This window comes from Macaca nemestrina, chromosome 16 (assembly GCF_043159975.1).
Source record: "Macaca nemestrina isolate mMacNem1 chromosome 16, mMacNem.hap1, whole genome shotgun sequence".
Lineage (NCBI taxonomy): Eukaryota > Metazoa > Chordata > Mammalia > Primates > Cercopithecidae > Macaca > Macaca nemestrina.
In genome coordinates, this window is record NC_092140.1 from 50,695,237 (window position 1) to 50,722,206 (window position 26,970).

The 26,970-nt window shown below is 34.3% G+C and overlaps 1 long non-coding RNA gene and 1 pseudogene across 1 annotated transcript in view; one reads left to right on the plus strand and one right to left on the minus strand.

The window, feature by feature from the left end:
- Window positions 1–26,970, minus strand: part of LOC105495755 (uncharacterized) — a 69,885-nt gene that overhangs the window by 15,258 nt on the left and 27,657 nt on the right. The gene's annotated exons all lie outside the window — the stretch shown is intronic.
- Window positions 13,817–15,738, plus strand: LOC105495754 (protein phosphatase inhibitor 2 pseudogene; annotated as a pseudogene).

The following is a 26,970-nucleotide window of genomic DNA, read 5'->3' on the forward strand; positions in this document are numbered from 1 at the left end:
TCTGTTTATCTATGTAAGAGAAAGTCAAATTGTCAGAGAAACTGGACAGCAGTGTACGTGTGAAACATCTTGTAGAAGAATATGGTGGTGGAATAACTGCCATATATACCCATGGAGAAACACAAAAATAGACTGTTGAAGATCTGTGCTGAAATTGATGAGCAGATGATATTGAAAAATGCAAAAACACTGCATAAAGCTAAAAATAAATATGTAAGTTGTGTAACCAAAGTGAATACGTTAGCATCCCTGAAAAAAACATATATATATATATCCCTGAAGAAACTTAAGGGTAAACTGTTGAAGATCTGTGCTGAAAGTGATGAGAAGAAGATAATGCAAAAATACCAAAACACTGCATAAAACTAAAAATAAAAATGTAAATTGTGTAACCAAAATGTATATGTTAGCATCACAGTGTACACATGTCACTTAATGGTGTGTGGATCATGACATTAGCAAAGATCTATTATGATCAATTAGAAAATTGAATAGGACTGTGAATATCAAACAGATTGATTGCAAAAGTTTAAGAAAAATCAAGACATTAAATTTTTAAAGATTTATGGTGATAAAGCATCTGCTGATCATTACGCAGTAGATAAACTTATTAATGAGTGTACCAAGGTTATCACTGATGAAAATCTGGTACCAGAACAAGTCTATAATGCTGATGAAATATTCATTTCTGTTTTAGTGTTGTTGCTCTAGAAAGACATTGACTAGAGCTGATAAGACAGTCACTATAGGAAGTAAGTATGCAAAGGACCGGACCGAATAAGTGTCTGGGATGTACTAATGCAACAGGCAATCATAAGTATAAACTTCCTTTGATAGGAAAAAGCTTGCATCCTCACTCTTTTCAAGGAGTAAAAGCATGAATCATCAAGGTGTCTTCTTTGACTGATTTCACAAACATTTTGTTCCAGCAGCTCAAGCTCACTGCAACAACGCTGGACTGGATGATGATTGCAAGATTTTGTTATTCCTTGACAACTGTTCTGCTCATCCTCCAGCTGAAATTCTCATCAAAAATAATTTTATGCCACATGTTTTTCCCCAAATATGACTTCATTAATTCTGTCATATCACCAAGGAATCCTTAGATTAATAAAGAGTAAATATAAAAAGAGTTTTTGAAGAGCATGCTAGCAGCAGTGAACAGAGATGTAAAGGTAGAAGATTTGCAAAAGTAGTTTAGCATGAAGGATGTCATCTATGCTGTTGCCAGTGCTTAGAATAAAGTGACTAAAGACACAGTTGTGCATGCCTGGAATAGCCTCTAGTTTGTAACCATGTTTAGTGATGATGATGAATAAGTTGGTGACTTTGAAGAATTCCACATATCAAGTGAGAGAAAAAACGATGTCCGATCTCCTTACATATGCAAAAAATACCTTCAGAGTCCCTCAGTAAGCTGGAAGAAGTGGAATTTAGGAAGTTTTAACAGTGATAATGAGAATACAGTTTTTCATTCATTGACTGATGATCATATAGCCAAAATGGTTCTGAATCAATGTGATCATGAAAATAGTGATCATGAAGATGATGTTTACATTGCAGAGAAAGGGCCCATGAGAACATGGTGAAAATGTGTGATTAGCTTATTGAAGGGCTAAAGCAGCGTGCATTCATAACAGAAACAGATATCTTGTCAGTTCATAAAATCAGAAAGCGACTTCTAAGACTAAGAGCATTTTTAATGAGACAGATGATTCTGGAGGAAGCATTTAAAAAAGCCATCCAGCTGAATGTTTCCTCATTCCTAGAGGATCCACTTCCTGGTTGGCAACTGTTTCTAGTGTTTTATTCTCACTTACAAAAGATAAAATACTGTGTACAATAACCTTTTAATCAAAACACAGTTTCTTAGGTGGAGACTGAAAGCCCACTCTTATTTTTTGTTGTTGCTGTTTAACAGCTGTTAAAGGTGTTCTGGTGAAGCTAGTGTGCTGCTTAGTTAACCTAAACATATTATTTTTTCACTGTATCAATATTATGTTTTATTTATTATGGTTAAGTACTTACGTGTGAAGAAATATAAGAAAATGCTTATCAGTAGTTACAAATTCAGAGTTAGGCATGATGGTGATGCCAAAAAAAAGAGAAAAAACCCAACAGATTGTTCACATGGGTGGCTGAGATAGTAACACTTTTGGTTTCTGATGGTTCACTGTACAATAACTTTATTTTATTCACAAAGTTGTTAAAAATATTATGTAACGTTAGTTTCACACTATCTTGGTAAAGTGTTTATGAAAAATAAATTTTGTGTTTAGATTTGTGTCTCAACCTCAAGATGTCTCATTATGTGTATGCAAATATTTCAAAATCCCAAACAATTCAAAATCTTATACACTTCTGGTTCTAAGAATTTTATACAAGGAATAGTTAATATGTATGAATAAATAGCACTTAAGAGAGAAAATGAAATTAAATAAAAGCTGAAAGAAGAATAAAGAAATTTTACTTCACTAAGAAAAATAAAAATAGCAAAGGAGAAATGTGATGTGTTACTGTGCTAACCTAGAGTTATGCTAACATTGCAATGACTTTCAGGAATATTTGATGATCAACAAGGTATTGCTTCTGCAATGCATGGAAAAGGCTATGGAGATAGTTTCAGCTTAACTGAAGTGGAGCTAACATTATTAGTTTCACTAACAATGGAAATGATATGCATGATATTAGAATTATATAATTGTTCAGCAGGTTTTGATTGCATGCTCTATGTCATTAATTTTAATACTTTAAAAGTGGGAAAAGTATAAATGGGGATTATTTTTTCTGTGTGCTTAATGTGTTGCCAAAAGGTAAGGGCTGGTAATTGGTAATTCTAACAAAAAGAACACACACACTGCATACATACACATCCTGGATAGAGAAGATTTAAAAGAGAAGTGAAATTAAGATCAATAGAGTCTGTGCTAAATACCAGTTGACATAACAGACATGGCATACTATTTCAAATCATTTCCATAATACCTATAAGATAGTTACCATTGTCATCCAAATTTTAGAGATAAGGAAACTGAATTATGGTTTTATTTAGCACTGGAGAAAGCACAGACAGTAAGTAGTAGAGGTTTATTTAAAACAATAGTCATATTTTCTCTAGAGCCCACACTTTGAACATAATATCATAAAGGATTAAGTTAGAACAATTGAGAATTTTTAGAAGGTGATGACAGTTCTGGGTTTAAATCATATTCTTATAATTTATTAATTTTTCTTCCATATTTATGTGTATTTTCTGAATCCGTTTCCTTATCTTAAAAATGGAAGTGTTAATACTAGTCTTGTAAAAGTTATTCTATCTTTCCCACAATTTTATCATGGGCAGAACAAAAAAATAGTGATAGCTACATATGAACACATGAAAAATGATATGATATTCATTGGTTCAAATATTTTATCACATTATTTATGTACACCTCTTGTTTAAACTTTAATTTTTTCACAGAAAATAATATAAGTTAATATTAAATTTGTTGCTTAATCAATGTCTTATAAGCTTACTTTATAAGTTTGTAGTTGGCCATTTTGTTCTCTACTTTATTGAGAATTATTCACTAACCATGCAGTAGTATTGTTAGTACCTTTCTTTTTTGATCATATGAATGATTGTTTTAAAAGTTAAGATATAGTTTTGTGGATTAAATACCATTTAAATTATAATTTATTGTTTTATTTCATTGGCACTGCTAGAAACTAGTAAGTTTAACTATATAAAGACGTTCCATGTTTTTCAAATGTTAACTAAATGTTATATTTAGTTTAACTATATAAACATTAAATTTCTAATACACCAATATATTACCCACAAGCCATGAATGAACATACATTACATGATAGTCAGAAAAAAAAAAAAAACTTTTACAAGTAGACCCAGATGCCAGTATGTAATTCGCAAAAGGCTAAGAGGTTAAGAACTTGGTCTTGTGTACTGCTGTATTACTAATTGTAGAGCAAATGCCTGTAACTGAGTGAACACTCAGTAAATATTGATCTTATGAGCATGAGTGTTTGTGTGTGTCTGTACAGACACGTGTGTCTGCATGTGTGTGTGAGAGAAAGGAGAGAGAGAGAGAAAGAAGAGAGAAAACTTCCATCTCATTATTTCAGGCAAGAGTCACCATAAACAACGTGTACTAAGTCATAAGAAGAAATGGAATTAGAGTTTTATTTTGGAATAAGTACTCACTGATATTAAACAATGTCAAACATACAGAAGATTAATGGAATGTTTAGGATTTGAGTAAAAATAAATCAGAAGAACTGGGAAAAGAATATATCTCCTTAAGTTCTGAAACTCAACAAAACAAAGCAGCAACTTACATATATCAAAGTTTGGCTGCTTAGTAACTATTTTCTACTTCTATTTAATTTTTATTTTTATTTATTTATTTATTTTTGTGTGTGTGTGTGTGTGTAGTCTTAAATTGGCAGAATAACTTAGGACCATTTCAAATTATTATCAAATTAATGCAGCAAATGAGGAAAAAACGTCAGCATATCTACATCAAAAAGCAAGGGTTATTTTTTAATATTAATAGTAATAAAATGTTTAAATGCATAGTTTAAAAATCAGAAGAGAAGTGGTAGGTGCCCATTTTTAAAAAAAGGAGGCAAATGAACATTTGGGAATTTTCCAATAATTCCACAATTAAAGAATATATAAAAAGTAGATATTTAAAATGTGTATATCATCAGGGTGTTTGACTAAAATGTACCGTCTGTTTTGATGAACCAAAGCTAGAAAGTGTTTCAGGAGTTTATCAGTGTTGAACAGTTGCTGACAACTTTGTTCCAATTTTTGAAAATAATTGTTTGCTAAATTATGGGATACCTCATGAAAAGCTTTAATTAGATTAGCATTAAGAAAAAAGAATAAAAAAGAATATATTCTTTAATCACATCAAGATCTAAGCTTATGTTTATATTCAGTGAAAGAAATCTATTAATGAGAATAAAATATTTTTGCTTTTCCCAAAAAACACAATTTAAAAAGTAGATGTCTATCTCCTAGGGTCCACTATTTTCCTGGTTTTAATACCAGGGTGTGCTTCCAGTTTTAACTCCTTTAGTCCCCTTGATGGCAGAAATCTTTTTTGGAGCCAACATTATCATTTCTTAGGGCATTTATCAAAAGCTCAATGTATTATTTCAGGCTGAAAATATATTAGTGCAAATGTAATTGCAATCTCTGCAACATCAAAGTAGGAATACCCAGAGTTCATGATTGGTCTTTCTTATCCATGAATGTATCATAATAGGCTGATATGCTCCCTTTCCCAGGAAACATATTTTCTTTTGGACATGGTCCTTCTGATTAAATAATATCTTATCACAAAGAATGACATTAATCGTAGACATTTCAGGCCTTGAACATTTCATCACTGATACAACCTGGTAAGTATAGAACATTATTAAAGGGGAAAAAAGCTTATAAGTTGCTTAGTAATCAATCAACTAGCATTTACAACTACCATTTGATTATTACTCTCGGTAGTACTGTAGTGGAAGGAAAATCTAAGCCGTACATCTACTCCTGAAAGAGATTTGAATCAAGCATATACCATAGCAATGTAATGAGTAAAATTATTCAATTGAGCACTTTCTGTTGAATATTCTCAAAGAGCAGCTTTGGACACTGTCGATGTTATTTTTAATGCTTTTTCCCAGAAAGTGCTAGCCAATGTAATATTTCAATTATCATCTCTAGTCATATCATTTCTAAATTATATCTATAAATTTAAACTTTCTTTAATATTCCAGAAATCTATTTTTGTATTTAATGTATTTAATTTATTCAAAAGACACAATTATTAGTCGCCTATTTACATGTACCTCTCTAAGCTCTGTGACAATTTTACCAGTTTTTATAGCGCAGTGTCATAAACCTTGATTCTTGATCATTGAAATGTTCGATAACATGGACATCGGGTCAAGCAGTCATAGACATTTAAATTACTTATAAAAGCCCCTGGACAATTAATTTTCACTTACCAATCTTTATTTTCTAAAAATTTTGTCAGAATTTATTCTTTCTAGAGTATTCAGATGGTACTTTTATGAAATTTAACTCAAGTTTTTCTATTTTTCAGAAAATATTCATCCAAAGTTGTTTTTTTGTAGCGTAGTTATCTGACTTTTATCTAGAATTTTGATTTCTTAAAATTTGTACTTTATATTTTTTAAACCTGATTGTCACCAAGATAATTTTTATTTAGTAGAGTAGGCACACTCTTTTTCTGCTAAATATATATTTAGTTCTACCTTTCTATCTTTGATTCCATCACAGCAAAAAACAAAGTCTGGCATAACCTCCTCTTTTTGTTTCAGCATTTTTTCTCATAGATATTGGCCTGTAGATTTAAGTTTATTTATTCATCTGCATCATTTACATGTTCCAAGTATTATTGCAAAAATGTGCCCATCTATCTACCTTTTTCTTTACTTTTCATTTTACTACCAACTTCCTTTTTCTTCTTTTTTCTAATTGCCATCAATAAGTATTAAGCATCATAGATTTCAGTGTGAAAATTAATGTGGCTGAAAAAAGAGATGTTAAGAAATAAATGCCTGTAAATGCATTTTAGGTAAGGAAAATATTATCATACATAAAGATTTCTGAATTACTCTGGTGGAATTTACTTTATTCTTGTTTGTGGAGCATAGGAATTATTAAGATAAATAGAGCTTTGTTGATTTCCTTCCCCTAGTGAATGGATTCCTCCCCTCACATGCACAATTTTGATAGTAGAGAATACATTACCAGAGAAAAAGGAATAATTTTATTTATTTTTCTTTTTTACAAAGATCATGTGCAGGCAGTCACAGTATGATTTTAAGCTATCTTTCTCCCAGAATGAATGAAATGTTAAATTTTTTTCTAATATGGCTTCTAGAGGCAATAGGGAGTGAGACAGATTAAAGTGGATTATCTCAGAGGCAGGGCAAATTGAAATACCGGTGCTTTGATGTGGGAGACAGGTGTAGTACGACATTAGAAATAGTGCTGGAAATCCTAAACTGAGATCATTAGGGACTAGAATGCTGTTTGCATGAATAATCCCAAAGAATTTGCATATATAAGTCTTTGCAGAGGCTGAAAATGAACATGTAGCACTTCTGCCTTGGGGTTCTAAGCAAAAGCCTAGTTGGCTGAACGTTGCCTATGGGAGAAACAATCATTCTAGGGGGATTTACCATTGAACTTTGAAGGGGCCATGTGGGCACAGGAAAGGTGCCAAGTCGGCCCAGGAAGGCGCATGTCAGTCATGACAACAACAGGAAGCTCTTCCCATTTCCCTGAAGTGTATAAACTTCAGGACACTCAGGACGCTCAAATGCTTTCAAGGGGCAATCTTCATAAACAATTAAAGTTTAACTCTGGAGAGAGTGAGTGGAGTGGGACAGATATATTTTGCTCAGGAAAAAAAAAAGGAATACAATATTTCTTTCACCTGGGGATATTTTAAAACTACAAATTACCCTTGAATTTCAGTCAGTTGTGAACTGAGATTAAATCTTACTTAGAATATTGTACTACTTCAGGAAACACACACTGTGATTCTCTAATGAGAAAAAGCAATATTGTGCTATGTGTTCTACAAAGATTATTAAATACATGGAGGGAATAATGTTTACTTAGCTTAATTAAAATAAACATTATGATAGGTGAGGATTGCTATCTTGTTGTTGTTTAATTTGAAGGACTCCAAAGATTAGTGAGCAAGTTGGAATATGTTTCATTATCAGGCAACTTGGTTGTACTCTTTTTTGCAGTATCCAGTCAAGTCTTGGCCCCGTGCATGTGTATACACACACACACACACACAGAATTATTGAATTATCTTGAATTATTAGGAAATCATGACTTTTGTTACGGTATGAGGTTAAAGTTCAAGGTGCTTTTAAATCCAATATGTATATCAAATTTCCTCAGCATGACTTATTAAAAAAATAAGCTACATTTTTTCATATATATATATATATTTAGAGAGAGAGCGAGTGAGAGAGAGAGATCATGAGCCTATAGAGGTGAGTCTCTTTCTGGACTTGCTTTTGTTCCATTAGAGTACACTCTATTTTTGTTTAATACTACATTGTTTTAATTATTGCAGAATAGGAACCCTTGATATATGGTAGTGCATAATCTTCATATCTGCTCTTTTTCAAGATTGATTTCGCTTTTCTAGATTCCTTAGGATTTGCTTAAAAGTTCCATAAAAAATAAAAATGCAAATAACCAAATACATTTTGTGAAAAGAAACCTTTCTATGAAACAAAATATCACGGGATATAGATAAAACTTTTTCACAATTATGAAGTGAATAATTAAATGTTAATTTCAGAAAAAAATAAATTAACTAAGTACTCCAGTTAGCTGAAGGAAAGGGAGAATGACAGTATTATAGGAGGAAGAACAAAAAGTAAATTAGAAAAAGTACAGTAATCACAGTGATTAATGCAAACACTTTAAAGAAAAGTAAACCATAAAATATCTAGAAAATCTAATCATATTTTTAATAAACAAACTTCAAATAAGATAAGAGCATTAATTTGCACAGAGACTACTTACAATATATAATACATTTTGAAGTATATTAATATGACATGTTTGAAAATATTTTTATTTTTGTCAGTAAGATGGCAGAAACAAAATGTCACAAAGCAAGAATAATAATAGGGTAAAGAAGCAAACAAAGAAGGAAGGTGAAAAATTCATTTTGTATATTAGAGACCTTTGAGGATTATAATATACATTATGAAGATATGAAAATCATTATTTTGTGCTCTAAAAATGAAATGTAAATTCGAGCAATACTATCTTAATCATTCCTTTCAGTTTATCTTTTTTTTTTTTTTTTTTTTTTTTTTTTTTTTTTTTTTGAGACGGAGTCTGGCTCTGTCGCCCAGGCTGGAGTACAGTGGCCGGATCTCAGCTCACTGCAAGCTCCGCCTCCCGGGTTCACGCCATTCTCCTGCCTCAGCCTCCCGCGTAGCTGGGACTACAGGCGCCCGCCACCTCGCCCGGCTAATTTTTTTTTTTTTTTTGTATTTTTTAGTAGAGACGGGGTTTCACTGGGTTATCCAGGATGGTCTCGATCTCCTGACCTCATGATCCGCCCGTCTCGGCCTCCCAAAGTGCTGGGATTACAGGCTTGAGCCACCGCGCCCGGCCTCAGTTTATCTTAAAAATAAATAAATTGATGGTGCATTCTTACGTGAAGTATAAGTGAATTTGCAAGTTTAGAGAAATACAAGATTATATATTTCTCATTAAATGCATGAACTATTCAACATTTAGAGAAATAAATTCTTAACCAAACATTATGGAACCTTCCAGAATCTAAAATAAAAGGTTATGATGGGTACAATGGAATAAATAATTTAAATAAAGATGTATTTCAAGCAAAAGTTATGTATTAAAATTAAACCTTTAAAAATTTTATTTAAAGTATTAAAGCTAACTGAATATGCACAGAAATATGTGTTTGTACAAGCAGTAAAAGGACATAAATATTCATTAATAGAAAGTGTTGAGGCATCATTCTCTACTTGGGTTATGCTTATTCAATCTTACCTTGCTTCTAATTATTCTTCATTTAACCACTTGTGTCTCAAAGGTTTTCTGATATAAAGGAAAAATGCAGCTTGAAGTAAAAATCAAATGCACGAATGCATTCAAATTTATACACCTCGATATACCTTCTTAACTTACAGAGGCACTTCTGTGAATTGCCACTGCATCAGTGAAATGAGGTGAAAAACTAACATTGCTTTTACCTTAGGCATTCTCTTCAAGGGAACATTAGAAGCTGGAAAATGAGACTTTTTAATTCTTCATTTATCATATTCTCTAAAATCTTAAAGTAACTGTATGTCATTTCACATATAAACACAATGTATCCACTTCCCTGGATAATTGAAAAGCAAAATCACAAACTATCTGTGAAAACTGTTATATTAAAATGTGGATCAGAACAGATGTTAGCATTGTTTTATTTGCTTTCTTAAAAATCTAATGTTATGAACATTAATTATCCATAAAATATCATTATGTAAAAGAGATCATTTCTCAAATCACTTTTTCTCCAAACTAATTATAGTTGAATAAAATCATGCTTCAGGACTTTATGAGCAAAGTAGGGATATGTTAAACGTGTAAGCTTAGAAGTCCACCATAACTTATAAGTGAATACTGACATAAAAATAAATCTACTTTGACCTGTCTCTATCCTGCTTGTCACTTCTTCAAGGATTTTCTGTAACTTTTCTAATCTTCTTTTGCCTATCTTACGCTCTCCCAATTCCACACATTTTTATTTTATTCAGAAATTAACTTAGGGAATCATGACTTTTTTTTTTTTTTCTGCTTATGCCTATGGCATCGTAGAGATTGCTGATTTTAGCATGCTGGCATTTCCCCATTTTCTAGAAGATCATGTTTTCAAAAAGGTGAAACCAACACTTCTATGTGAGAACATGGTAAATTAGATAATTTATTCACTGACTATGTCAATAAGAGTGGAAGAGAAGGATAGTTTTTGAAACCATGGAAAATATTGTTTTAATTCTTTAATTCTAGTTATATATAAGTGACATTAAAAGGAATTTCACTACATAATTCATTAGATTTTATTTTTAATGAAGACTTCAAACTGAGTTTGAAAACAATTCATTTTCTGATAAAACCCAAAAATGACTGAGACTTTAAAACATATAAATGTATTCACATATATAATTGTACCTAGAGTTATGGAATAAATACTATAAGTATATTAAGAGAAAAATTAAGAGAGGTTTCCATAATTAAAATATTATATTTTTGATATAGAATATAATGAGTTGGTTTTGGGAACACTTACATAATAGGCAAAAAAGGATTTCATTGAAACATAGAGGATGCAAACATAATGGTCAATACCTTACAAATCTCACGGATTTTCAGTTGCCTTGAAGAATAAATGAGGAGAATCAAAGTGTTGACACAGCTTGATGAGTTGATATCTTTTAGTGTTTACTTTAAAGGAGTGCCTGGTGCAAGCTATTTGGCAATTTTTCCAAGTTTCTAATTTCTGAACTCTCATTTGAATTAAACTGTCTACCAACCTCTTGCTCCTTGCATGAGGAGACATAAAAACTGAATTAAGATGATGGAATATACATTTTAGCTAAACAGTTTTTTAAGTTTATTGTATTAAACTGGAATGAAAAGTTTTAGCAACTAAAAAGACACCCCGCTATCCAAAAATAAACAGATAATAGCTCAACTTATAACTTTTTAACTATAGTCACTAATTCTGTCTTAAAATATTTCCTCTTATAGTACATAATTATTCAATGCTAGCACTAAATGGTTACAATCTAAGATGCAGTATTTGTGAACTTACATTTATAAAAGATGCTATTGATGGTGGCAGGAGGCAGACAGGTTCCTAGGCAGGGCAGGTCCCTGGTGGGACCCAACCATCAAGTCAAGGATAGCCTGAAGTCTGGGGGCTGGGCTTCCAGTTCCAAGTAGAGTCTGCGACCAGGAGTGGGAACTTCCTTGACGCCTATCAGCCAGCCAGATGGTGCTTTTTCCACACCCAACCATGGACCGACTGAGCACCACTTCCTCCTGCCCATGGACAAATCAGCATGCACTTCCTCCATTCTGAGCCCATAAAAACCAAGGACACAGTCGGACTCAGACACCTCACAGGCTACTCGAGTTTGGGTAGGGGGCGGTCCTTTTTGGGTCCCCTCTCTCCTATAAACTGTGCTGTCGCTCAGTAAAAGTCTCTGCCCTGCTCATCCTTCAGTTGTCAGAGTAACTTCATTCTTGTTGGAAGTGGGGCAAGAACTTGGGACCTGCCAAATGTGGGTATGAAAAAGGCTGAAGCACTCTAGCCCAAGGTCCTCTGCCAGTGTTGGGCGACTGCCCCATACAACAGAAAGCAGCGGTGTGGCTGTCAGCCCAGGAACCACACGCTGGAGTTGGGCAACAGGACTGAAAAAGCTGTTAACACACCCCTGTCCACTGAGCTGCAAAAGGTGGGAATAATACTCTCTTTGGGGATCCTGAGTTGCTGGTGTCTCCGAGTTTCTTGGGAGCCACTGCATTCCCCTCATTCAGATGCAGGTGCCCAAGGTGGAAGCAGGTTGCTGCATGCCTGGCTGAGCGGCAGGCTGAACGTGGATACCACGGTGAGCACTGGATCCAGCCTGGAGCACAAGTCAAAGGCAGCCCACTGAACCAATTGGGTGGGTGCCTCCTGTGGCAATTCAAGGGCAATCCTGGGTAGGGGCATCACCAACATCAGAAGTCACCAGCTGGCAAAGCACCACTGGGGTCCTGTGTCACTAGTCTACTTTTTTAGTTTAAGATATTGTTGGAAGAAGACATAGGTCTTTGCTGATACTAATTTAAAAAACACCTTTTGAATATTAAACCTCCTTCTTACTTGTGCCTTCCCCCACAATTTGCTCTATAATTTCAGACAAATGTCCTAGCATCATCAATGCATTTTTCATTAACTCAACCTGCTCCTCAGTTCCTTCACCATCTGGCATATTTTTTTAAGATGACCTATTACTGTATAAATTCTATTTAAGCAACACTTGAGCGGGACACAATGCTTTTCTAAGTAAGCATTCATTGACAAAGTGTATTTTCTAACACAAATAATTCTCTAAAGGTCACCATATATTGAACTAGCATTCTTAGTATTTGATGTACTTAACCTAAATTTTATATTAACTTAAACATTTGTGTCAAACACATAAAAAATATTGCAGGCATGAAAAAAGTACATTTCATAAATAATTAATTGAATCAATAAGGATAAATTTGAAAAATGTTAGGGAAATGAATCGAAGGTCAAAATCAAATATTCTTCTGAATATATGCAAATAGTTTTAGTGCCAAGACTGAAAATGATTTTTTATGATTACAGAAGCTGTAGATATGTCCCGATATTTGCAAAAAATATGCTATAATAGTGGGCCAAGAGAGGTAGTCTAGAAACGGATTGATTTGGAGAACATATAAAATAATCAGCTTAATATGCATTATTATTTTCTTACCACAGCCAGTTCTGTGAATCAGGAATGAGAAACAGATGTTAGTGAATCAGCAGTGAGAAACAGCTGCTAGGAATACTGTATTCTGAAGTCATGTAGTGATTTTATGGTTCAAGTAAAACACTAACAAAAATATTAAGATAAGTACCACACACTTGTTACGAAAGGAAAGAACACTGAAAAGAAGTTAACTATGATTCAGTTTTAAATCTTAGATATATTAGTGTATCTTGACATCACAAATGTATTTAATAAATATAATTCTAATTTGATGTCAATTTGAATTAACTGATTACATAATTATTATTATTAACTTTTAAAGAGCTTTTTTTATGCCAGACACTATTCTAAACTATTTCGTTTACTCCTTACAACTCACTGAGAAAGTTATTTTTTTTTTCATTTTACAAAGGAGGAATGTGAGGTTATAAATGAATTTCCAAAGATCACACTATTCCTGACTTAATACCAGTTATATCTTAGTCCAAAATAAAAATAAAAGCTGTAATTTAATTGTTTGAAAATTTGTGTAAGAAATATTATGTTATTTGTCATCTATCTGTCTCTTTCTATCAACTGTATTTCTTATAACATCCAAATTGCCAGATATCATGACACTGCAAGTCATTCAATCCATTCTCAAAATTAAAGAGATTTAATAGTGCTGAGTACTATTTTGACGGTAAATGAAATGTTTAATGACTGATATTCAAGTATAAAGGCATCAATCATCTGACAGGCACCATTTTTAGGAGAAAAATTATGCATTTAAAAATAAATTGATAATGAAAGAAGGAATTCCTAATTTGGACTCAATATAAGATCAAAAGTCCAAAGACTGGCACTGGTTCTGCTTATAACCATCTCAATGGCTCCTTGTATAAAGATACCTGATATTTTAGGTCTCACTCATCTCTATATTTATTCACAAAGTATTTTAAAAGGACTTATGATGTGCCGAAAACAAAAGCAGACCTCGGAATAAAGTGATATAACAGACGTCAAACATACAGATGGCTTTTCCAGGCATTGGACTGCATGAAATAACTTAGTAACTGTGTGCAGAAATAATAGAGAAGTAGTCGGAAGTCTGAGTTCTTAGACATACAAGAGATTTCCGACCCACAAAATGAGAAAGAACAAGCAAAGGGGAGTGAGAAACAGCTGCCAGTGTGATAGAATTTAAACCAAACTAAGATATCCCGAGAGAGCGGGCCCGCTTGGCGTGGCGTCCCTCCAGCGCTGGAGCTCTTGCCGGCGTCTCCCGGCTAGTGCGGCTGAAGTGCCGGCGGCTAAGGGCCCGCAAGCAGCCGCCACTCCTCCGGCGCTGGCTGTGGCGCGGGGGTCGTTGTTTCGTGACAACCACTCAGGTAGCCGCTTCTGAGACAGCAGATGCGGCCGCTTTACCCTAAGCGGGCACCGCGGCTCTCTGCACTGTCTCTGCCATGGCCCGACTCTTCTCTTCCGGACCCGACGCCAAGCGGTGACCCTGAGCCAACAGCAGGAGCGCCCGGAAATGGCGGCCTGGACTGCCTCGCACTGGCCCATCAAAGGGATCCTGAAGAACAAGACCTCTACAGCTTCCCCTATGGTGGCGTCGGCTGAACAGCCCAGCGGGAGTGTCGACGAGGAGCGGAGCAAAAAATTCCAGAAGTGGAAAGAAATGAACATCCTGGCGACATATCATCCAGCAGACAAAGACGATGGTTTAATGAAAATAGATGAACCAAGCACTCCTTACTGTCGTTAAGATGGGGATGGTGAAGATGCATGTAGTGATACAGAAACCACTGAAGCCATGGCAGCAGATATCTTAGCTAACAAATTAGCTGCTGCTGAAGGCTTGGATCCAAAGTATAGGGTTCAAGAACAAGAAAACAGTGGACAGGAGGCTAGTGACCTCTCACCTGAGGAAGGAGATAAAAGGAGACAATTTGAAATTGAAAGGAAGCTTCACTACAACGAATGACTTAGTATCAAATTAGCTAGAGAATTAATGTCAAAAGATCTATATGATGATGGCAAAGATGAAGAAATGTTAAAGACTGCAGATGGAAAAAGCATGAAGACAGAAGAATCAAATCAAGGCTCTACTACAGGTGACCAACGGCAAAACAAATTCACGAAGTTCATAGAAGAGCTTTGTTCAACACTGCAACTGTTTGCTAGATATAAATCCTGTTACTATAATACATTTCTTCTTGTTCTCCACAATTTATGATTTAAATACCAAAATCATACCAGTTATTATATATTGCCAAGAATTAAATGATATCCTTAGAAACTGATTAGACTGAAAATGCCTAATTGATCTTATGCTTAGTACTTTACCACAAATGCAGTGTAATATCATCAGTCCAAAACTGCATTACTTTTGTAAAAACACTGGTTAATTTGCATAAGATATTATATAGCATTTTATGCTTTAGAGGATGAAAAGTATCCTTGGAGAGGGAAACTAAGTTATTTTCAGCACTCTAAATGGGGCAATACCTCTTATAAATTTCGTTGGTTTGCTTTTTTAAAAAATCAAAACACAATTGAACAACAGGATGTATAGGCTAATAAATATTCAGGCCGAATAGTGTTTTAACACTGTTCTTCAAGTTGATTTGTCTGTTTAATTGAAAAGAATTACAAGAGTTACTCTTGCCTTTTCTGTCCTACAACCTTTAAAGTTCCTGTTGAGTTTCTTTGTATTTACAAGAAAAGGACTGAACTTTTTCTCATCAAAACTAGCTTTTTTTTCCCACAAATAAATTATCAGGTTAAACTTGCAAAAAAAAAAAAAAAAAAAAATAGAAGCAGCAGCCAAGGTAGAATGTAGTTGTGGTCTGAGGAAATTAATGTTCTAAAAGTTGTAGAATGATAACAGGGTGTGAAAAGATACTGTTAAGTCAACTTAAACATGAACTGATGATTGACCACTGGATTCAGGTGAGAAGAGATGACAACAGCATGTGATATTTCTTCAGAGTAGAGGAAGCAAAGTCTGATTGAAGTTTGTTGGAGAGAGGATGGGAAGAGAAAGAGCTCAGACAGTAAGTACAGTTACACTTTCAATGAGTTTCGTTGAATAGAACAGTCAAGTCAGGCATTAAAGGAAGAGGCAGAGTGAAGGGACTTTTATTTACTTTTTGTTGCTCTGTTTCTAAGCCAGTAGAAACTGCAATATGTTTCTACGCAAATGAAAATATCCAAATAATAAGGAAAACATTGATCATACAGGAACATGATAGAGAAGTTGCTAGAGTCATTCACTTTGCAAACAAGAGGTAATAGGATCCATTGCACAAGTATAGAGCTGAGACTTACATAGGAGCATATAGCTCATTTGTTGTGGGAAGAGGATAGGAGTATAGGAGGGTTGATAGACTTGATGATGGGCTCATGCAGGCGTTTCCTTCATACACTTTCTACTTTCTCAGTGAAATAATAGCCATGATTTTGTATCTGGAAAAAGATGCTGTAGTTCCATAGAGAGGAGAGTAATTGGAACAGTTATGCAGAATAATAGGAGAGTAAATTGAATAAGGAGATGGAGTGGTATCACCCTACAGCCTTAAGGAATCCCTTGAGTTCAATGGTCAGGATATTAAAATGAGATCATTCAGCATTGTTGTGAGGTTTTCTCCTTTAAGTTCACTTATTCGATGATGACTTAGAACAGGTGACCAGTGAAAACAGTAAACATTTTTTCAGGAAAATAAAGCAGGAGTGTTGATAATGGTATTGAGGCTTTATGAACAAAAGAAAGAGATTATAATGAGTGGTCATAAGATGTAAGTTAGATAGGTAGGAAAGACATGGTGAACAGTGAAAATACAGTAGTATCAATGGATTGATTGGAAGATGGAATGAACCTAGTAAAAATGAGGAAGAGGGGTTAGCTGTTACTGGTAATTTTCAAAGTTTAGGTGGCTGAACTAACAGGGGCCAGAAGTCCATTGAAGGAGAATTTCTAAAGGAACTGCATGTGTAAATGGATATGGTAAGCATAGTGTATATGGATAGGAAATTTACTGAAAAGTTGCAGGGATAGTTTGGAAGAGAAAGATAGTAAGCTGAATTACTGAATTTTCAGAGAATGAGGGAGACTAAATTACAGATCTGGAGAGCTATAAATAGCTGTGGCAAAAAGGGGCAATGTGTGTCATAAACTGTTGTCACGAGCTTCAAAATAGATGAGAGTTTGGAGAAAGGATAAGGAACATTGGTTTGTTTGTTGTGAATAACACCACAGACCATTATGGGATGAGTATAAGACTTTTGAATGGATATGAAGAATCAGGTAGGCCAAAATCATACGAGCATAAATTGTGTTTCTTGATTGTAAATACAATTGTCTGTCTGTTGGATCACATTGCTCCCCTCCCATTCAACAAGACTTGGATATTTAAGAAACCATTATCCTACTACAGTGGGAAATCAATACCTTGTCCCATACTCCAGATAGAATTTCCTCACTCCAACAGAGTAGCACTTCCATTACGATGCTATAAAACAGAGGGCACAAACTCAAATATGTACAGGAAATTTAAATAATTAAAGTTGTTAGAGGAAAGAAAAATCAACTACCAAAAATATAATAAAACACTACTTTTACATAACTATGTAGTAAATAACAATATAAGGATTATTAATCCTAGCAATTATATTTTAAATTAAAAAATAAAAGTAATGCAATTACAAAAAATCAAAACAGCTATGCATGACCTTTCTCTTAACTTTTAATTCAGTTTTGATATAATAGAGCTTTTTTTTCTTAACATCAAAATGAGACTGTTAGATCTTTATTTTTTGATGTTGTAATGTGAACTATAGCATGTCAGAAACTTTTATAGAGATCACAGGAAGATTATTTTAAAATTATCTCTCTTACAATTTTAAATTGTAGTTATAAGTTGTTAGTGAATTGAAAATATGTTGAGTAAATTAAGTTTTTATTTTTAAAGGTTGGTTTCTGTAATTGTCAATTATATTACTGATATAAGAATTTTGTTGGGAATGTAAAGATTAAATTATTATGACACCATGAAGGATAATTCTATCTCAGAAGTTATTAAAAATAAATCTTCTCAAAGATCAGAAGATTGCAAGATTTGTGAGGTCAGGAAGTGTGTCTGTATTGTTCACTGTTATATTCTTGGAACATGGAATAAGGCCTGGAACATAGCAGCCATTCAATAAATATTTTTGAGTGAGTTAACAAATTTATCTCATACCTGTCAAAGAATTTTTTTCTATTAATGCTGCCTAAATGGACATTGCTATATAAATTTGAATAATTTTATGTCTCACTGAATGAACAAGTCACGTTAACAATAACATAAAAAGTAAATTATTTTGATTTTAGAAATTAATTTTGTAAAATCAATGTTCCCTTTTTTTGTTTCTTCATTTCCAGAAAAGTACAACACTATGCATTTACCTTTGTAAAAAAGATGTGCTTTAAAGTAGTGAATTGATCGCCATTCTAACTGGTGTGAGATGGTATCTCATTGTGGTTTTGATTTGCATTTCTCTGATGGCCAGTGATGATGAACATTTTTTCATGTGTCTGTTGGCTGTATGAATGTCTTCTTTTGAGAAGTGTCTGTTCATATCCTTTGCCCACTTTTTGATGGGGTTGTTTGTTTTTTTCTTGTAAATTTGTTAGAGTTCTTTGTAGGTTCTGGATATTAGCCCTTTGTCAGATGAGTAGATTGCAAAAATTTTCTCCCATTCTGTAGGTTGCCTGTTCACTCTGATGGTAGTTTCTTTTGCTGTGCAGAAGCTCTTTAGTTTAATGAGATCCCATTTGTCAATTTTGGCTTTTGCTGCCGTTGCTTTTGGTGTTTTAGACATGAAGTATTTTCCCATGCCTATGTCCTGAATGGTACTACCTAGGTTTTCCTCTAGGATTTTTATGGTATTAGGTCTAACAATTAAGTCACTAATCCATCTTGAATTAATTTTCGTATAAGGAGTAAGGAAAGGATCCAGTTTCAGCTTTCTACTTATGGCTAGCCAATTTTCCCAGCACCATTTATTAAATAGGGAATCCTTTCCCCGTTTCTTGTTTTTCTCAGGTTTGTCAAAGATCAGATGGCTGTAGATGTGTGGTATTATTTCTGAGGACTCTGTTCTGTTCCATTGGTCTATATCTCTGTTTTGGTACCAGTACCATGCTGTTTTGGTTACTGTAGCCTTGTAGTAGAGTTTGAAGTCAGGTAGCGTGATGCCTCCAGCTTTGTTCTTTTGACTTAGGATTGTCTTGGAGATGCGGGCTCTTTTTTTTTTTTATTAAAAAGTCAGGAAACAACAGGTGCTGGAGAGGATGTGGAGAAATAGGAACACTTTTACACTGTTGGTGGGATTGTAAACTAGTTCAACCATTATGGAAAACAGTATGGCGATTCCTCAAGGATCTAGAACTAGATGTACCATATGACCCAGCCATCCCATTACTGGGTATATACCCAAAGGATTATAAATTATGCTGCTATAAAGACACATGCACACGTATGTTTATTGCAGCACTATTCACAATAGCAAAGACTTGGAATCAACCCAAATGTCCATCAGTGACAGATTGGATTAAGAAAATGTGGCACATATACACCATGGAATACTATGCAGCCATCAAAAAGGATGAGTTTGCGTCCTTTGTAGGGACATGGATGCAGCTGGAAACCATCATTCTTAGCAAACTATCACAAGAACAGAAAACCAAACACCGCATGTTCTCACTCATAGGTGGGAACTGAACAATGAGATCACTTGGACTCAGGAAGGGGAACATCACACACCGGGGCCTATGATGGGGAGGGGGGAGGGGGGAGGGATTGCACTGGGAGTTATACCTGATGTAAATGATGAGTTGATGGGTGCAGCACACCAACATGGCACAAGTATACATATGTAACAAACCTGCACGTTATGCACATGTACCCTACAACTTAAAGTACAATAATAATAAATAAATTAAGAAAACATAATAAAAAAAATAAAATTAAAAAAAAAAAGTAGTGAATTGAATCCCATTATTTAAGGATGCAAATGCGTTATTCTGTAGAATTTACACTTGAAAATATCAATTAGTATTAGGGGAAGTACTTATTTTGAAGGGCAGAAATCTGATCATAGGCTCATAAGCTATATAGTTTTCATCTTTACCATGCTACAATACACAAGCCCAAAGAGATAACAATGTATCTTAGAAATCCTGCAGAGAAACACACCCCTGTCACCCATGCTTCAAACACAAGCCTATGATAAGTTTTGAGTATAGAAAAATATTACCCCCTTTATCTCATTCCTGTCCCCAGCTATTCTGGCTAAGAAGAATTAGTGGAAGAACATTAGGCTTAGTAATCATTTTAATGCATGCCTCAGTCTATTTGTAGCTGTGTCTCATAGACAATACTGTTTCTTTAACCTGTCTTCTGATTATTCTATTTGTGAATGGTTTTATTGTTTATAATGAGGTTTTGTGTTGTAGTTTTGTGCTCTTTGAGGTTTTTTTCTTTGTTTTTTTTTTTTTTTTTTTTTTTTGTCTTATCTAGTTGCAATTACCTCTGTTTCTTCATGGTATGTTTATGTGTGGTTGTGTATGTGTGCATGCACCTCTGTGTGTGTGTGTTTACAGAGTACTCTGTAGACAAATTTGGAGCTCTAGATCTCATGAGGCTTCTGCTGGAACAGTGAGACTATCCAGAGTTGACCTCAGTCTAACTCAGTGTGGGAAATGTACATGACATAAATTAAAACTCGTTATGTAAATAGGAAGAGATCCAAGTTAACATAGTTTCTATAAGTCCCACAAGGTGTTACAGGTCCTCTGACAAGATTATAAGGCTATTTCATTTATATGAGTCAGTATGCTCTGTATTACATTCTTCAAAGTAAGACTGTTTACTTTAGCTCCTAGGAAGCAGTCACATTACCATCAGTGATAATTACCATCATTAAAACAATACCTTAATAGAACACTAATTTGGGGGCTCTTGCAGTTCTTTTATAGGAAGCATTACATACTGAGTGGATGTTACATTTACTTTCACACAAGTTCCTAATAATAGTGAAACACAAGAGAGCCTCCCATTGGGAAATGCCTCACCTCACCAAACACTACAGAATTTCACAGGAAGTGATTTTAATTCAGATATAAAAGTATATTCATAAAAATTCCAACTTGTTTAACTACTTATATTTTTATAAAGAGTGAACAAATACATAATCATATCATCAACTATTTGATTTTTAATTATAATTATATATTTTGGTGAGGAAACTGTGTGTTAAATATATCTAACTATTGGCTGATTGGTTTTAAAATATTGATGGAGCTGTGTGGAAACAATGGAGATAAAAATGTATTAAGTTTTAAAGTTTTGATTATCTTGAATATGTCTAGTATTTACAAAAATCAATCCTTAGATCAGTGATTCTCTCCTTAGGCTGCATTCTGGTATTACCTTGAAGTCTTAAAAACCCGAGTGTGCTGGATGCAACCCAGTCCAATTAAATCAATATCCCTACAGATGGCACCCAGGGACCTGTATTGTATAAAGCCTCAGGTGATTGTTCTGTGCAGACAATGATGAGAACCACTGAGGATAATCTGAATACGTGATTAGGCTTCAAGCTAACCTGGAAAACTTCTCAACAAAAGAATGATGTGAGTCAAATCAAAACACAATTTTTTATGAAGTTATCAATAACAATGTTTTCCCTCAAGAAAATGTTCTACATGGAGTTATTATCCCAAATAACCACTGATTTTGAAGAATTATAACCAATATTTATATATGTGTGTACATATAGGTGTATGTGTATATATGTATATCTGCATATATATCTTAAGAACTATTCTGGTATACTAATTTTTTGAGAAAACATAAATATATACTGAAAAAAGATAATGATGTTTGGTCTCTATACACAAATGAGCTCTGAAACATGAGCTAATTTCTTTGCTAGATTATGTCGATTAAAGGACTTTAAGATAAGCTCCATTATTCATCAATATTCAGTTTTTTCAATAAATTCTTTGAAAGAATAATATTTAAGAACCATGGAAGTTCATTTAAAAATGCCCCCACCCAAATATAAATCTTAAAACAATTCCAATTAAATGCATTGGATTTTACTTAAGCTTTTAAAACATATAGGCCCCTCAGCAGATACATACTCAGCAGATATGCTGCTTTTTGTTAAAATTTCCCAACCTCTTTTGGAGAGTAAACATATCATGCATGTTTTATGCAAATGGTAGAAACAATTTTCCATATGTGAATACTTTTAGCAATTAAAATAACTACTTTTGTGAGTATACTAGTGTCTTTTGAACATTGTAAAATGACTTTATGCTGATTTTTCCTGTGATTATTTTTTAAACAAGCCATTTTTCTGACCTAGAGGACTATCTCTATACATTTTGTTTGTCCAAAAGATCAATAAAACCAATATCACTATAATTTTCCTGTATAAATTGCAAGGTGGCAAGGGTTTCATTATTGTTCTATATCTGAAATTTAACATGTAATTTATGTTATTACATATCCATTTGCATATAAAATTAGATAATCTGCTATTCTCAGTGACATAAATGAATATAATTAACCTCTGTAGGCTGAATGTCTTTTCAGCTCTCTAATCAAATGATGATTTAGAGTTATAGGATTAAATAAAATTATAAAATAAATAGTTATATATCTTATCTATTGATTACAACGGAAGCTTGTTTGTTTTATCAACAATAAAATACATGTCATTCTAAATAAGAATTTTGATACCTTGTAGCTCTTTGAAGTAATTATTTTTTTTTTAATTTTTAATTTTTTTATTATATTTTAAGTTCTAGGGTACATGTGCATAAAGTGCAGGTTTGTTACATATGTATACTTGTGCCATGTTGGTGTGCTGCACCCATCAACTCGTCAGCACCCATCAACTCGTCAGCACCCATCAACTCGTCATTTACATCAGGTATAACTCCCAATGCAATCCCTCCCCCCTCCCCCCTCCCCCCTCCCCATGATAGGCCCCTGTGTGTGATGTTCCCCTTCCCGAGTCCAACTGATCTCATTGCTCAGTTCTCACCTATGAGTGAGAACATGCGGTGTTTGGTTTTCTGTTCTTGCGACAGTTTGCTGAGAATGATGATTTCCAGCTGCATCCATGTCCCTACAAAGGACACAAACTCATCCTTTTTTATGGCTGCGTAGTATTCCATGGTGTATATGTGCCACATTTTCTTAATCCAATCTGTCACTGATGGACATTTGGGTTGATTCCAAGTCTTTGCTATTGTGAATACTGCCGCAATAAACATACATGTGCATGTGTCTTTGTAGTAGCATGATTTATAATGGTTTGGGTATATACCCAGTAATGGGATGGCTGGGTCATATGGTACATCTAGTTCTAGATCCTTGAGGAATTGCCATACTGTTTTCCATAATGGTTGAACTAGTTTACAATCCCACCAACAGTGTAAAAGTGTTCCTATTTCTCCACATCCTCTCCAGCACCTGTTGTTTCCTGACTTTTTAATGATCGCCATTGTAACTGCTGTGAGATGGTATCTCATTGTGGTTTTGATTTGCATTTCTCTGATGGCCAGTGATGATGAGCATTTTTTCATGTGTCTGTTGGCTGTATGAATGTCCTCTTTTGAGAAATGTCTGCTCATATCCTTTGCCCACTTTTTGATGGGGCTGTTTGTTTTTTTCTTGTAAATTTGTTTGAGTTCTTTGTAGGTTCTGGATATTAGCCCTTTGTCTGATGAATAGATTGCAAAAAATTTCTCCCATTCTGTAGGTTGCCTGTTCACTCTGATGGTAGTTTCTTTTGCTGTGCAGAAGCTCTTTAGTTTAATTAGATCCCATTTGTAAATTTTGGCTTTTGTTGCCATTGCTTTTGGTGTTTTAGACATGAAGTCCTTGCCCATGGCTAGGGCAATCGGGCAAGAAAAAGAAATAAAGGGTATTCAGCTAGGAAAAGAAGTCAAATTGTCCCTCTTTGCAGATGACATGATTGTATATTTAGAAAACCCCATTGTCTCAGCCCAAAATCTCCTTAAGCTGATAAGAAACTTCAGCAAAGTCCAAGGATACAAAATTAATGTCCAAAAATCACAAGCATTCTTATACACCAGTAACAGACAGAGAGCCAAATCATGAATGAACTTCCATTCACAATTGCTTCAAAGAGAATAAAATACCTAGGAATCCAACTTACTAGGGATGTAAAGGACCTCTTCAAGGAGAACTACAAACCACTGCTCAGTGAAATAAAAGAGGGCATAACCAAATGGAAGAACATACCATGCTCATGGATAGGATGAATCAATATCATGAAAATGGCCATACTGCCCAAGGTAATTTATAGATTCAATGCCATCCCCATCAAGCTACCAATGAGTTTCTTCACAGAATTGGAGAAAACTGCTTTAAAGTTCATATGGAACCAAAAAAGAGCCCGCATCTCCAAGACAATCCTAAGTCAAAAGAACAAAGCTGGAGGCATCACGCTACCTGACTTCAAACTATACTACAAGGCTACAGTAACCAAAACAGCATGGTACTAGTACCAAAACAGAGATATAGACCAATGGAACAGAACAGAGTCCTCAGAAATAATACCACACATCTACAGCCATCTGATCTTTGATAAACCTGAGAAAAACAAGAAATGGGGAAAGGATTCCCTATTTAATAAATGGTGCTGGGAAAATTGGCTAGCCATAAGTAGAAAGCTGAAACTGGATCCTTTCCTTACTCCTTATATGAAAATTAATTCGAGATGGATTAGAGACTTAAATGTTAGACCTAAAACCATAGAAACCCTAGAAGAAAACCTAGGTAATACCATTCAGGACATAGGCATGAAGTAATTATCTTATGAACTGAATATAAATGATCACTTGGGCTATCACAAGTAAAATATGTCCATTTTCTAAAAAGTAAAGTCCTTTTAATGTTTAGTTATCCTGCTTTTGAGCACTATATAAACAAACAGTTTTGAAAATTTTTATAAATCCACTCTACAGCACAAATTTTTAAAACTTAAATACTGTATATAGGTAATGGTCCTATTCACCGCTTTATTAGAATTCAAACATCCTACTTAACTACTTAGATTTATAATATGTTAACTGTAATGTAATTTTATAATTAATGGTAATATAATTATAATGGAATTATAATATGTATAATTCCATCATACATATTATTAGGCACCCCTAAATACACTTAATATATTACCAAATAAACAAGAGTTTATTCTTTCTTACAACCCAGTTCTAAAGGATGGATGTTTGTTAGTTGCTGCAGCAGTAAATAAATCTTGGTCATGACCCTCCTGAAACAGTCCAACATGCTGTATGGCAAGCTTGCCACAGGTGAAGATGTGAGGTACAAAATTACATGATAGCTTAAAGATTAGAAAGTTAAGTTCAAAGAAGTTGACAAAGACAGCATATGCAACTCCTTGCTACCTGCATGGTTGCTTAAGAGTGGCCTTGGGCCTGTAATATTTCTTATTGGGAGATAGAAAACCCTCCCAGCCCAGGCTGGGCTTTTCATATTTCCAGCAAGAAAATACTTTTCCCTGTTTAGACTTGATATATGCTCCTTAAATATTCTGTTTACGCACAAGCCTCAGTGATCCTCTGGCACGCCCCCAGCTTTCTGTATTTCAGACCCCATGGGGGAGAGGTCATGGTCCCTTTACTGCAGTACAAAGTGAGGTGCTTGCAGCCACCCTGCCCACATCGTCTACGGAGTGGGTCCTCTGGCCATGGGGAAACAAAGTCTTGCACTCTTTTTCTTCTTTTGCTGTAAATAAACAGCTGTACCATACCACTTGAGCCTAGTGTACATGTTTTCGGTTCTCATTGACCCCAAATCATGTAGGCCTCTTCCCTGGGTGGCATTCATCTGCTTGTTAATCTTGGCTACACTCATTTTATATTCTGTCCTGCAGCACAGTTTGACCAATCAGTGAACAGTGAAACACAGCTATTTCTAAAACGTATTTTGGTAAACCCTTTTGGAAGGAACAAAACTAGTGTTTGTTGCACTTCTATATTACCATGTGAAACTGAGAGTGTTAAGGCACAACTGCTGCAGATAGTTGATAAGTGATGTCGGGGAAACTTGTGTACCTCTTAAAAATGTGAACAACTCAAAGTTGTGCTGTATTCAAAGTTTAAAATAAAGTGTACACCTTCAAATATTTTGACACAAACTTTTAAACAACAGTTTGTCCAAATAGGCTATACATCAGAAAAATCTAGAAGCTCAGAACATATCATGCAAATAGATTTGTAAACATGTAGTCTATGTAAAAGCAAATACAATCTCCTGATTTAAAAATTACTACATAACATTGGGCATTTTAATGGAGCCTAATTATTGGATTCACTCTACAAATCTGTACTAAGAAACTATTATGTACAGGAACTGAAGTCGTCATTTGGGGGTACACTAGAGTAATTAGAAAAGAAAAATAGAAAAAAAGATAGAAGAAAGATCAAACAAAATATCTGAAATTCTCCATCTTTGTGTATTTCATATTCTGGATAGGACAGACAGATTATAACCAAAAAAGTACAGTCAACTGGAAAATGTCATAGAGGCTAAACTATGGTGAATGTTGGTGATAGAATAAACAAATAGATCAACAAAATAGAAAATAAATAGAAAGACTAGAATAGAAAGCTCAGGAATAAACCCAAATAAATATACTTTATCATAAATCAACTTACCTTGGGCAAAGGAGTAAAGGCCATAGAATAGAGGAAATACAGTATTTCCAACAAATGGTGCTGGAGCTTCTAGGTATCCATATGCAAAATAATGAAATTTAGACACAGACCTTACATCCTTCACAAAATTTAACCCT